Genomic DNA, 14,927 nt, shown 5'->3' with positions numbered 1-14,927 from the left:
TCTCTCTCTCTCTCTCTCTCTCTCTCTCTCTCTCTCTCTCTCTCTCTCTCTCTCTCTCCTTCCCTCCCTCTCTGAGTATAATGAGCCAACCCTTTCTTTTACTGACCTTCAATGGTCTTTTAGTCCCCATTTCATTAGTTTTCTCCACCACTGCTTTTGATTTTGGCTTAGTCTCATTTTTCAAAGACTTTGAATTTCGTTGCTAACTTATTCATTTATGACTCTTATGCTTTAATGGAGGCCCTCATAGGTAAAGCATTTTTTTAAACTATCTTGGCTTTTCCCAACATGCTCTGGGACATAGTGCTGTCCTTTTTCTTTCATTCTAGGACTCTCCTTGTATCCTCTCCAATTCCTTACACTGCCCATTTTTTATTCACGCATGTATTGCTCATTCCCCAAGCACCTGTACACCTTTTTTTTCTGTCTACTAATCGATAGCTTCATTCTAGTACAAGAAGTTGTGTTGATTCTTTTGTGTTTCTTAATATCTGTCCCATAGTATCTTGGAGACAGTTCTATAAGCTACTTGAGAAGAATATATTTTTAATCTGTAGGATAGAATATTCAGACATTTGTAAGATCACTTGACTTATGGTACCAATTGCCTCTAAAGCATGTTGGATTTTGGTTTTGGATGACCTATGTCACTTAGTTAGTGTTTTGTCACTTTTACACAAGCTAGAGTTATCTAGGAAGAGGAACCTCAATTAACAAAATGACTCTATCAGTTGGGCTTGTAGGCAAGTTTATGGGGGGCATTTTCTTGATTAATGATTGATGTCATAGGGGCCAGCCCATGGGGAGAGGAAGTGGATATGGATATGTGTGTTAACCCTGGATTGTACAAGAAAGTAGGATGAACAAGCCATGCTTCAGTTCCTGGCTTTGTTCCTTCAATTGACTGAGGTCAGGATACGTAAGCCAAATAAGCCTTTCTTTTCTCCCTAAGTTGATTTTGGTTGTGGCCTTAATCATAGAAATAGTAAGACAACCCATCAAAAATAGAATGAAGAGTAGAATACTGATGTCAAATGTATTCATGGTATCAGTACTTGTCAAAATTTAAAATTTCTTTATTACAGTTAAAAGTATATGTGTAAAAGAAATCAAAAAGTCATGGGAAGTTAGAAAAAACATAATTGGTAGCAAGATCCAGAAGAAACAGAAGAAAGTGTGGTAGAAAAATCAGAATAGTAGTCCCCTCAGAGAGGGGGCAAAATAGAGCTGAGGCAGTGTGGGGGGCTGAGCCAATATCATTTATCATTATAGATCTTTTAGATCTATATATATTTTTAGAGCATATCTCTTTTCAATCTGTATGGTATATTTAGCCACGTTGACCACAGAATTAATATTAGTCATACATACTTGCATACTAACACAATCATGGATAGTATGGTATTTGGATACAACATAATTTAATTGGAAATCGATATTACTAAAATGTTTAGGAGTCCTTAAATATTTATAAATTAAGTCAATACCAACAATGTCATGTAACTCCCTCCAAAAAATAGCAGTTAATTGAATGATATATTTTAATCAAAATGTGTTTGCAGGCTGGAGAGATGATTCTGCAGTTAAATATGCTTACAGCATAAACAGGAGGATTAGCATTCAGATGTCAGCATCTACGTAAAATCAAGGCATGATCCCAAGCACACTCCAACCACAGCTCTTAAGAAAGTAGAAACAAGAGGATGTCCCAGGCTCACTCAAGAGTGTGTTCTCCTGGTTCATTGAGACACTGGGTCAAAGAATCCAGTTGTAGATTGATACAGAAAGACACTAGATTTCCTCTCCTGCTCTCTAGGTACACATAGGTATGTATCTCACCTCAAACATGTGAACATACATGATACCTATACATTCCTCTCACACATACACAATATTTTAAAAAGTAATTTTGTCTTACCAAAATCTGTCAGCAGGTATGATACATTAGGATTCTTACATTAGCAGTGAAGAAGTCTGCATGGGCAAAACTTTCCATTAAGATGTTAGAATGAGGGCCAAAGCTTAGCATTAAGGGCTCTTACTGCTCTTCCAGAAGACTGGAGTTGTGATCCCATCACCCATGTCAGACAACTCACACCCTCTAGAACTCCAACTCTAGAGGAGTAATGGCCTCTTGGCTCCATGGGCACCCTCATTCATGTGCATGTGGCTGTACACACACACTATACATGCACATAACTTAAAATGATAAAAAATGAGTTCTTTAAATAAGCAGGAATAAAGAAAAATAAAAAAGGAATACTTATTTAGAAAAAATTTAAACACGACTCTCTATTCTACTTAAAATTAATTTTTGAAGGATTGAAGTATAGTAAAAGCACACAATTTCTACAGGTAAATACATCATACTCTCTTTGCTGCCTAAGGGAAGGACAGACTTTGTGAGAGCATGGAAGCGACTAGGTGTGTACATTGGAATCCATCATGAGTGAACAACTGCACATGGAGAGAATATTCTTAAGCTATATATTGGACAAAAGATTGTTCTCAAAGACATAGTATGCTCCCAATATTCAGAAGCAAAATTGCCAAATAGCTCAATTAACCTTGGATAAAAGTTTATACAGATATTCATGTTACAATGACCAGGAAGGAAACAAAAATGTAATCAACCCAATTAGCTATCAGGAAAACCTAAATTAATACCACAGTATACCTCCAGCCATGTCCATAGAAAGCTTCAAATCTTAAAAATCTGATAATGACACTCATGAGTCTATGGGGCAAGTGGAACTATTACATTATCTCGGTGTGCATGCAAACTGATACCACCACACTGCACAAAACTCTGGTTGTTAGTTATAAAATTAATTGTATATCTATTTATAGACTTGGCATCCCACTCCAGAAGAGTCTTAAAAAAAACTATAGATATTTTAAAAGTTGTAAAAATGTTGATACTAGCCCCAAGCACTGTGGTATGACCAGACAATGAATATTATTGATGTATAAAAGACCAATCTTCTGATAACACATAGATAAAACTCCAAAATAGCATGCAACAGAACTAAGTGTTGCAAAAATATGCAAGAGCCAGAAGAAACAGAAGAAAGTGTGGTAGAAAAATTAGAATAGTAGTTTCCTCAGAGAGGAGGCAATATAGAGCTGAGGCAGTGATGGGGGCTTGGCAAGAGATGTCCAGAGACAACAGAATTACTCTATGAGTAGAGTGGGATTTGGGGGACCCAGATGTGTACTGTTCCCAAGTATATTTAATTATGAGTTTTGAATTTAATTTTAATATAGATATATGATAGTAAATGTACTCTAGATATGATGAAGAATGTATGAGAAATTCTAAGAGTGTGGGACTTAGTTGGAAGGCGTAGAGATGTTATGGGTGGTGAGTGGATGACTGGGATGGACTGAGTTTGATGAGATCAAATGCAGAAGGCTAGCTGATGGATTACTCAATACATTATTATTTCAATTTAATGACACACCTTATGAACATTTTCCTAATGAACTGGGGAGAACAGAGTGAAGGCAGTTCTTCTACATAGCTGCTTACGAGGCAGGCTCACTACTGTTAAATCATCTCTTAAGCATTCATGTTTCCACATCGTTAGGACATGTTAAGAAATTCTCCAGGAGTAATGAAAAGCTATGAACAGAGTTTAGTGTCCATGGGGTGCTTTGAAAAATTAAACACACGGTGTTAAGAATGGTTCAGGAACTTGGAGATAAACACTCGTAGAGTTGCTTTTGATCGAGATAAAAGTTGAAATAATAACAAATATTTCAGCATATTTCTTCTACAGTTCCTCACTGCATTATGATGGTAAATCTGTTACAATTCACAGCAAATATGCTTAAATCCATGCTTTACTCAGATTTCTTTAGTTGTGTATAATTTTTGGAATTAAATAGCATGGTAAAATAGTCTTGATAAAATGCTTGTGATAAAAATATCAGGATAATCAATCTGATTTTTTTCCTATTGCACTCAAATATCCTATTTTCCTAATTCACACAAATATTCACATTCATCATTTAAATGAGATAAAGAGGTAAATCTTGGTTTAACCTATTCAGTTAAAATTACTTTATAGTTAAAATTGATATTTAAACTTCGATGCAAATATCTCAATAGTTATCAACAGTGTCTTTCCAAAGAAAATAAGTCTGTAAGATGATGATTTTACTAATATGAAGTGTAGTAAATGAAAGTCACCTGGAGGCGAGTGTGTACAGTACATCCCAGCGTTAGCAAACAGGATGCAGACCGACACTTAACGACACCCATCAAACTGTAGGAGGAAACTGGAAACAGATACTGTGCTGCAGAGAAACGGCTGTGCTCCTGTTGCGTGGTGTGATTTGAAGACTGTGCCTGAAGAGGATGCGCAGGTCTTCTGCCCCCGGATCATGACAGCAGTTGCTCGTGATTTATATCAGCTCATGGCATTCTATAATGTTCTCCCTCCATAAAAATCATCCTTAGCCAGCTGGGTGATGTTAGCTAGGAATTAATCATAAACATCTGTTTGGTTTACAGACACGCTGCCTTCCTCTCAAGATGCTTTCTTGCTTTTTCTTTTTTGAGGAAAGTGTCTGGTCATCTTTAACATATTATTTTAGTTTTCTTAGTATTCTAATAAAGGTACATAAAGTAAAGAAAACATGTCTCTTACTTGGGTTACTATCAGAAGGCTTGCCTCTCTTTGAAACAGAACCTCTTTCTTAATATTGAAAAGAATCTCTGATATTTTCTATTTAATTTAGTGGTCCTTTTTATCTTAAAAAAATGCATTACTAGAGGGAATTGTTGGGTTTTCAACCTTTCTTCTCCGAGTTCACTGGAAATAATACAGTAGCAAACACCTTCACCTATACATCTCACAGACCTTGTCTCTACCTCACTGTGTTCCAGGTTGCAGCCACTCTTCCCTTTCTTTCCCCCACTGCCTTGAGTCTTTTTATATTTAAAGTTGCTTTCTTACATTTATTCTCTCTCTCTCTCTCTCTCTCTCTCTCTCTCTCTCTCTCTCTCTCTCTCTGTCTTGTGTGTGTGCGTGTGTGTGTGTGTGCCTGAAGGCATAGGCATCATGGCATCTGTGTGGAGGTCAACTTGTGAGAATCAGTTATTTCCTTCTAGAGCCGCATGTCTCCACCCTCCTAATGCTGAGACTCTCTAATACAGTCCCTCATGTGGTGGTAATCCCCAGCCACGAAACTATTCCACTCATAAGTGTAACTTTGATACTGCTATGAAATGTACTACAAATATGTGATATACCGGATATCTGCTTTGTAACCCCTGCAAAAAGGTCCTTTACACCCTCAAAGGGGTCACAATCCACAGGTTGAGAAACACTGTTCTACAGTGTTCCCGAGCTTGAGTACAGGTCTTTAGTTTTAGTAGCAGCCTTTTTACCTGCTGGTCCATCCTGCAAGCCCTCACCTACATATTACCATAAGGCTATGTTTCTCATATAAACTATCTCCTAATATTTATGTAACAATCAATAAACATTAATGTCTTTTGTCTGTTTCACCACACGTCTATGAAAAGAATGTGATATTTTGGAAGCCTGAAAAAGGGTATCAGTATCTGAAATATTTCCTCTCTGAAATTCTTACTCTGTTTTTGACCCACATCATTACCACAAATACCAAGAGAAAAGGTATTTCTCTGGAAGGGGATGTTTGCTTTCAGCTCAAGGGGCTGGATGATCCAGGACCCACAGATGCTGATGTTAGTTTCTGTAAAACAATCCATCCTTTTCTTTGTTTAAATTATTGTTTTAATCGTATGCATGTAGGGTATGCCATGTGATATATCAGGGCTCATATCTCTCATGTAACATCAGAAGTAATTAGCTCCCGCCTCCTTATCTTTATGAATGACATTTCTCTTCTAGTCACTCTCTCCCAGCTGCTCATAACCAGTGTGACAGGTTTCTATGAACCACTGTCACTCCATCCTGTGGTGAGACACTGGGGTATATTAATTTGATCTAACTCTTTGCTGATACCCATTTTCTAACTACCTCCAATCTTCTTTCTCCTTACCTATCATCCTCTCTTAGCTGTAATTCTACATCCCCATCTACCATTTCAGCTTCTACATATAAAAGAACATGTGACTCTTGGCTTTCTGTGTCTGACTTAGTCACTTAACATAGTGTCTTCCAGTTCCATGTATTTGACTACAGATGACAGACAACTGGGTACTGTTCCATTGTATGTTTGTAAGTATACCCAATAATCCTTTGAATGAGCATCTGGCTGAATCCATATCTCACTATTGTAACTGGTGTCAATGGAGAAACAGTTAAACTTGTTTAATTAAAAAACTGATTTCTTTGGGTCTACCACTTGGTTATAGATGCTAGAGCAATAAATATTTTCCAGGCAAGTTTTAAATTTTCTGACTTCAAATTATTTAAAAGAAGAAAAAGACCAGGATCTATATTTGATAATGGGAAAAAGATATGTGATTCTTGTGATTCCTATCTTTTCCTGGGTTAGAAAAAACGAATAGTCTAGCAGTAGGAAAACCACACAAATGGAGATACACGCTTCTAAAAGTAGGCTGTTGATCTTATTATTAATCAGCACTGGGTATGAAACTCATACCCAGGCCACTCATAGCTAAGCCATACTCTATCTCAAAAATCGTATTCCATAGCCTTGGAGATACTTAAGCGATTTATATATTTGAATAGAGTTTTAAAAATAATTTTCTTTATTGTTGAGGTTGTTCCGTTTGTATAAAATGAGATACGTCCCTTAGTTCTCCTTTCAAATCTCCTCATATACTTCTAACATCCCCCTCACACCTTCATCTTTGTTGACAACCCACTACATCTTCTGGGTTGTATCTGCATGTACACGTCTGTGGACCATCCATTGGAGCATGAGAACCCGACCAGTGGTTACAGCCTCAAGAAAGAATGATTCTCCTTCTCAGCAGCTGTGAACTGCCAGTAGATCCTCAATAAGGGATAGAAACTGAAGAGCAACGCTGTCCATGATGTGATGTTGGCTGCCTCACATTGTTCATAGTTTGTGCAGGAACCCACAGCGGCTGTGATTTCATGAGTCCTGTCCAGAAAACAGGGTTTGACAGCCTTCCTCCCCATTCTCTGACTCCTTTTCTTCTGCACAGTATGCTGTGAACTCAGTAGACCTGAGCAGCATAGGGAGATACAGTGTTAATAAGGATGCCAGATTCTTGTCATAAAAATATGAAGGTGTGGTGGTTATGCTTTCTCTTCTTGAACCCCAGCAAAGAAATAAAAAACACATGACCAACCAAGAAGTCACGTGGCAGTAGGGCTTGCCACTTCCACCACAGTCTTAATGTAGACCCCTAAATTGAGAATGGGGCTATCAAAGCCTGGAAAGTTGCTGGATTTAGTATTTAATCCACACAACAATATGTGAGAGATAAAGTAAAAGCTGATGAGTGTACATATTCTATGCTACCACCAATCTTATCAATTGGTTTTCAGTATATGTAAATTCTCTTATATACTTACTGAAGTCTATTCAATCATACAAGGTCTTCAATATTTTTTATTTCTATTTCACAGCTCTTGGTCAATAAGACCTGACCTATCTGAAAGTGTGTTTTTTTCCCTCCTTGGAAAGTTCAAGCATTTGTCAAGAAAACATTATAAAATAGTTCAAGCCTTCTAGACAAATAGACATATCCCCTGTATCAATACAAGTTAAGGAATGAGTACACGTTACTGAGGCTGGTTAAGTGTCAGAGTCCAGCCTGATAGAAAAAAGAAAGAACGCGTATTATAGTACTGATTTTCAATCTAAATTCTCCTTGGATTGTTTCAGTTTCAAATCAATCTCACCAAGTTGCAAAATTTGATTCTGATGTAGAACAAAATAAACACATGCTATTGAGATAATGGCTCAAAACAATGACTTTTTTCCATTAATTTATTTACGTATTCACTTTACATCTTGATCATCTCCCCACTGGTTCCCCCACCATCCTTAAGACCCTCCCCTTCTCCTTCTCCTCTGAAAAGGGAGAAGACACCCTGGAAAACAATAAGTCTTAGTGACTTCAGAGTAGCTTGCAAGTTGTCACAAGGGGTGGAAAGTTGGTAAACATCCATGCTCCAAATCTAGTGTTCACAATGACTGTCTTTTGGAAGTGCGACTAGTAACTGCAAGTATTTTTCCTCCCAGAGAAGACAGAGTGCTGTGACTGGCATGGTCCCCGTGAGCCACATCCCTTCATGTCTCCTTCTGTTGATTACTCTTTCTGTCATTTGGGGATTATAAGAAATTTCTACTCATGGTAGATTGTTGTTGCTTTCATCAATTATGAGTTAGGGTACTATTTCATGCTTTTAAGGCATGAACAGAAATGACCATAGCAATGACATATGCCTTTTAATATTAAATAGTACTGAGGACGGAATCTTGATGCTGTGTTGATAGTTTTTCATATTCAAAGTTAAATTAGCCATTTTTACTTTTTTAAAGTTAGAAATTTGTCTTGCAGTACACCTTCTCCTATGTGAGTTTCTACCTCAGCATCTCTTCGAACTGCTGATATTAATGAAAGACATAGGTACATAGGGATTTCATCATACCGCTAAAGTAGAGCTAGAGAGAGAGATGGCTGCAGATCCTAAAGGGAAAAACAGTTCATTGCACAAACTGAGTTTATGTACTGCAGAAAGACTGTACTAACCACAAGGGGGTTCAAACCAAATGTCCAAAGGAGCCTCAAAATGTCGAACCTGATACTTCAACCATGAACCATTCTATTCTGTGTTTGTCCAGTGTGATTCTTACACTGACCCCTGGATATTAGAAGGACCCTATGCCCTTGTGGAAACCTTTCCAGGCGCTTCCATTAAAAAATGAGTTTGTTTAGCTCTGACTTCAATTGTGATAGTAAATACTATATCCTAGGTTTAAAAAGTGAGTACGATCTCAGGGCGGGAGTAGGAAATGCCTCCAGCGACTTTCTAGTCTGAGAAAGAAGTGTGACTATCACAACTTACTGTTGCATGGAACACAAGATTTTTAAAACTCCCTCACGCATAACTTAGCAGCCTGTTTCATTTTACTGGTGCCCTTTGGTTTTTAACAAATTCTCTGGAGTCTATTTCATACGATTTTTTCATTTGTTTTCTCTTTAAAAGTCATTTCTTCTGGGAGAAATCCTCACACGCGTGAAAAATTTGTATTCAATTCACCCTGCAAGCTTTGTGCGGAACAACACTTCAGAGACCACTCGGAAGCTTTAGACCCTGAAAATGGTGTGGTCCGCTTGCTTAACTAGATTGGCTACACGGAGCACGGTCCACCTGTGCCCTGCCGTCTGTGCTGATTGCCTTTTAGCTTCTGAGTGCAATTCAAGGTGATCATTTTAATCTCTTGGGCCCTGTATGGCTTGGGACCCAGTTATCTGATAAATTGCTTCTTTCCCTGGGCATGACAATTAATATCAGCCCGAGTGCTGCTACAAGCAGTTTCCTGTTCTTAAGCTGAGCATCTGAAGGCAGGAGAATGAGTGTATATACAGAACTGTGGAGGCTGGTGAGAACCACATCAGCGGCTGTTGGCACTTCCTACTCCTTTCTTAGGGGAACACGTTCCGGTGAACATGGAGTATAAGTGTGTACATGCCCGTGTATACACGTGGCGAACTTTCCCCTAGCTAGTCCAATTAGCACTCGAAATTTTCCTATAATCGGTTTTGACATTTTAATGCCATTGTTTCAGCCCTTCTGTTCTTATTTCCCTGTTAAAGTGCTGAACACAATGGCTTTGAGAATAGATATTTAAACTTTCTGTGGTTGAGTGACATTTCTTAAGCTCAAAGCCCCTTCACTGCTTATTTTCCCAGCAACATAAATAGTAATTGGAATGAATGAAAAAGTAAAGTATTCCTTTAATAATAAGTATGAAGACACACAGGTTCAAAAGAGTCATTGGTCTCTGCATTTCTCATGAGTTATCTGAAGACTAGGAAGACAGCTAGCTATAAAATACACCTACACAATGAAAAAGAATTCCTGTCTAAGAATAATTGCATACGAAATTTGAAATGACACCTGCTTTAGTACATGTTTTCTCAAGCAAAACACTGATGGGTGTTACTTGCTACTCTTTGCTAGGAATATACATGAACTCATGATCTTAATTCAAATCTAATTTCATTATCAGACTAAAAAGATATGTATTGTAAAGTAGCTTCTGCAATTAGAATGAAATGAGATGATTCTGTCTAAGAAGACTAGGAATTTGGAAAAATCCGAGATCTAAGCACTGATTGTGAGCAAGACTTCTAGTTGCTTCTTTTAAGGGGAACTATGTTTAACATTCTGTTCGAAATTTAGATATCTGACAGCAAGTTAAAAGCCACACCAAAGCATTGATGGAGTCATCAGAAACAAGACACCAAGACCCATCCATTTAGAACTGGCCACTTTCTTTCCTGGTATCTTACATATCCACTCCTGTCCTGTTGGTTGATTCTACTGTCCCTCACCTTTTGGATGAGTTGTTATCAAGCCTATAGCATAACCAATGTTTCTAGTTGGAGAGAATATTAGTTGCTTTCCTATTGCTGTGACAAGTCACCATGCACAAGGCAGCTTATGCAGGGAAGAGTTTATTTGGGTTTATCATTCCAGAGAGTTAGAATCCTTGATGGTGGCATGGCAGTCACAGGCAGCAGGAACTGGATGCTGAGGGCAAAGGCTGAGAGCTCACATCTTGAACACAAGCATGAAGTAGAGAGGGTTAGATGGGAATGGTGCCAGTGTTTGAAACCTCCAATGCCACCCCCCCCCCCGGTGATATACATCCTTAATCAAGGCCACACTTTCTAAACCCACTCAAATAGCATCACCAACTGGGAAGCAAGTATTCCAACATTTGAGGTTATTGGGAGGGGACTCATACAATCACTGCAGGGGCAACACTGAATTTCTTCCTCAACATTCTGACCCTGCTTCAGTGGTTTTTATAATTGAGTTTCTACATCGTAGATACAATTGCAGTGATGAAAGTTACTGCTTTAGCTTCTATTCTTTCAGCAACTAGGGATCTGTGATTATCTGAATTCCCCTACCTTATAGACTCCCAGAGCACTGCTGTTGCATATTCTGACAAAGCAACTAAAGGAAGAAAGAGTGTATTTTGGGGTCACAGTTTGATTCACATTCATCATGGTAGGGAAGATGGGGCTATTAGAGCACTGAGCAACTGACTGCATTATGTCTACATTGAGGGGAAGCAAGAGTTGAATGTTGGCCTGTGATCTCAGTGTCTCCTTTTTCAGTCTGGGAACCTCAGTCCACGGGTCAGAGCACACTCATGGTGCCTCTTCCTTTCCCAGTTAAAACATTATGAAGACATCCTTACAGACACCCCAAAGTTTATTTTCTGGGTGATTTCAAATCCCATCAAATTGACAATGAAGATTAACTAGGACACCAGTTAACATCCCTGTATTTCCGTTTATTGATCATCTCCTTTGGCTTGAAAGGACAGTAAGAAATAGATCTTTGCTATGCTTTGACATTGGTTGGTTACAAGAACCCTGTGTACCCCATCCACTCTGTTAACGGATTCATTTCTATTTAAAATTCGGTTCTTGACTTCTCATGTGCTAATAGCCACATCTTTAAAGTTTAGTTTTCACTTGAACACATGTGCTTTTGTAAAAACGGCCATCTCATCACTCCATATTTACTAGGCTCTGAGTTTAGAGCTGCTGTTCATCTTTCTAGTGTTTCCAGGTAATCAGGAAGTGAAGTCCAAAGTAGACCATGGGTTCCCACCTTGTATTCTATTGGCTCTTCTTCTTTGTCTGATCCTCCCCTCCTCCCTTCTGCCTTGTTACATTAGTACTGAATTAGCATAAAATAGTGCAATAATTAGCAACCTTTATCATATCCCTTGAATATTATATCCCTTTAATAAAGCTCACAAGCAATATTAATATGTCTATAGGCCAGTCATTAGAATATGCAATACAATTAGTTGTTTTCTTTCCCAAAGGTGTTATTTAGCATCAATAACAGTCAGTACTGAGGCCAGAGTCTGACTTAATTTTAAGAAAAATGTTGATGTATGGCCTCTGAATCTCACCTATTTATACTCTTAATCAATAAGTTGGAAGTGTGCTTGAAACATTAACAGAGCAACATATATTTTATGTTAATATAGAATTGCAGTATAGTTGTAGTCTCTAGAAATAAAAAGGAGAGATGACATTAGTTAGAGACAGATCTAGATGGGGATAGATCAGGCCAACAGATCTGACTTGGGATAAATAGAACTGAGGCTAAATAAAATTCTTGAAGCAGGAAACAGAACCGAGTTCATGGGACGAACACACACACACACACACACACACACACACACACACACACACACACAGAGCCATAGTACATGGGTGAAGAGAAATTATAGATAGCCAGGTCTAGACAGTCTTTAACTATCAATAATTTGAATTCTATGTTTAAACCTCAAAGCTGCAGAGTTGCTGTTCTTCAGTTCTCATGGAAAATTCTAGGAAGCTGGGTCCTGAAGCATGGCAGCAAAACTGGTGGCAACAGAGTAGATGCACTCACAAACAAGAAGTAAAGGAGATTTGGCAAAGCAACTCTGCTTTTCTGTCAGGTTTCTTTATATTGAGTTTGTCACAGGAAATCCTTTTCCAGTCTTGAATAGCATCTCCTTCTTCCAAGAAATATATTCATAGACCTATCTAGAGACATCCTTTTTAGATGTTTCCAGATTCTTTTATATATGAACAGTTTTAAGCATCATACATAGGTTAACATGTCCAGGTTAATGACGATTCAGAAAATAAGCTGTAACATATAAACAAAGCACAAAAAGCATGTCTGGGTATGTGATAGGAAGTCGATAAAACCAAGTGAAAGGACTAGGAGAGGCCTGTTTCTAAATTTACTTCACATGTGTAAAAATTTAAAGCTAGGATTTCAGTTATTTTTACAAAGTGCACAGTTTAGTTAATAATCAACCAATCCTACAAGAAATGGTTCTGGCATGTACCCTGTATATCTAGGGATTGTTTAGGTAACAAATGAATAGTTTCAGGCATCAAAAAGTATGATCTAGTTCAGGAATTTCAATAGTATTTCTAAGACAATGTTTTATATGAAATCCTTATTATGGTAATTGTGTTGAGGATTATAGTAATTTATGAATTCCTAGGTAGAAGAATTTAATATAGTCAGATAGCCAACTGCAGTTTATGGGGAGTAGGGTCTGGTATTTGTCTTAGTTACTAGTCTATTGCTGTAAAGAGACACAATGACCAATGGAATTCTTATAAATGAAAGCATTTAACGAGGCTTGCTTACAGGCTTATAGGGCTAGTCCATGATTATCATGATAGGAAGCAGACAAATATATTTCTTGATCAGTAGCATGAAGCTTTTGATTCATAAGCAGCAAAGAGAGACTAAGTCTTGTATAGGCTCAGAAACCTCAAAACCCATCCCCTGTGACACACCTCTTATAACAAGGCCACACCTCCTAATCCTTCTTTAGCAGTTCCAACAACTGGGTAACAAACACTCAAATATATGAGCCAGTGGGGCCCATTATCGTCTAAATGCCTATAGTATCTATCATTGGAACATGATACAAGAGGTATTCTTCCTAGAGAAGAAATGTAGAACAGAAAGAAAATCTCCAGAATGGTCAGAAGGTGTCCCACTCTCACCACTCCTCTCTGTGTGATGGCTAAAAACTGGAAGACTTTATAGGAAGAAGCTGGAGATCAGACCTAGGAAAATGACTTTGGAAGCTAGGAACAACTAACACAACAATGGCAGTGTCCTAAGCAGAGAGTTCTCATAGTGCAGAGCAGAGAGATGGGACAGGGATATTTGAATGGTTGCAAGAAGATGAGGAATCTGTTTGGATGAGCCAGGCAATGAGAGAGCTAAAACAAAAGTCTAGAATACAAAGGAGAAAGTGATAGAGAAACTTCAGGGTGAGGCTGGCAAATCAGCAGCACTATAAAGCTAGCTTGTTTTTACCTGGTCATTGTAATATTTTGTTTTAGATCATGAAATCTGAAAATCAAAGCATATCAAGGGAGCAATGCTTTTTCCTGTGTTTAAAGATGGCACTCCACATTTCCATGGTGTTGGGAGAGGTACTACTTACTTTTCTATTGCTTCAATAAGACATCCTGGCCATCACTATATAAGAAAGGGTGAGTTTATTCTGGTTTATGGTTCTAGAAGGGTGTGTCCCTTCAATGCCTCTGCAGTGAAGTGGCAGGCATGGAGACAGGACTCAGATAATGAGAACTCACATTCTGAACCTCAAGAATGAAGTAGAGACAGCAAGTAAAAATGGTGTGAGTCTGACATATTTTTTGATTAAATATTATGAACTAATACATTTATATATACACATATGGTATCTTAAGTATTATATATGTATTTTATACATATATGTATGTGAACAAATATCTGAAATTTTTAATTAAAAATTATGAACTGATAGACACACACATATGATGCCTTAAGATATATATATATATATGTATTTGATTCATACATATATTTGAATCATACATATGATTGTCTGTCTGTCTGTCTGTCTGTCTGTCTGTAAACTATACTCATTTAGTTCCCACAGACGTGCACAGCCATTTATTTTTATACTTTTGGAAACAGACATAAAAAACTTAAATAAGTTGCTACATTACAAATAGTGTTCACTAAATAGAGTTCAAAACTATTTTGTTGTCTCACTGTTTCTATTATACTTTTTGCTAAAATACTTCTTAGATATTAAATGTGGTATAAGCATATGAACATTACCTTGTGTGCATGAAGAAAAAATAAATCATAAAATATTTCATTTAGACAGGGTTTATAATGAATCGAAAGCTTCAGATCCCCTTTTCAACTTTATTT

Source organism: Grammomys surdaster, unplaced genomic scaffold (assembly GCF_004785775.1).
Source record: "Grammomys surdaster isolate TR1022 unplaced genomic scaffold, NIH_TR_1.0 126531, whole genome shotgun sequence".
Classification (NCBI taxonomy): Eukaryota; Metazoa; Chordata; class Mammalia; order Rodentia; family Muridae; genus Grammomys; species Grammomys surdaster.
This window is presented reverse-complemented; position numbering follows the sequence as displayed.